Source organism: Lupinus angustifolius, chromosome LG09 (genome assembly GCF_001865875.1).
Source record: "Lupinus angustifolius cultivar Tanjil chromosome LG09, LupAngTanjil_v1.0, whole genome shotgun sequence".
NCBI classification, from domain to species: Eukaryota; Viridiplantae; Streptophyta; class Magnoliopsida; order Fabales; family Fabaceae; genus Lupinus; species Lupinus angustifolius.
The window spans coordinates 15,047,335-15,047,563 of record NC_032017.1 but is presented as its reverse complement, the minus strand read 5'-3'; positions in this window follow the sequence as shown (position 1 = coordinate 15,047,563).

Genomic DNA, 229 nt, shown 5'->3' with positions numbered 1-229 from the left:
AATACAAATCCTCAAAAATGTTGTTTTCATGTTTTTAGCCAATCAAGTTCACCAAGTTAATATAAATTTTTTAATTTCTATGTTGATGACTTTTCATTTTAATCAAGTAATACTTTTTAATTGAACAAAAGACAAAAATAGGGACAAGAACAGAGACAATTCATCTTTGTTCCTCAACTTGCCTCCTTTAAAGTGTGATGTAACACAAAAAAACAAGACTCTAAATATT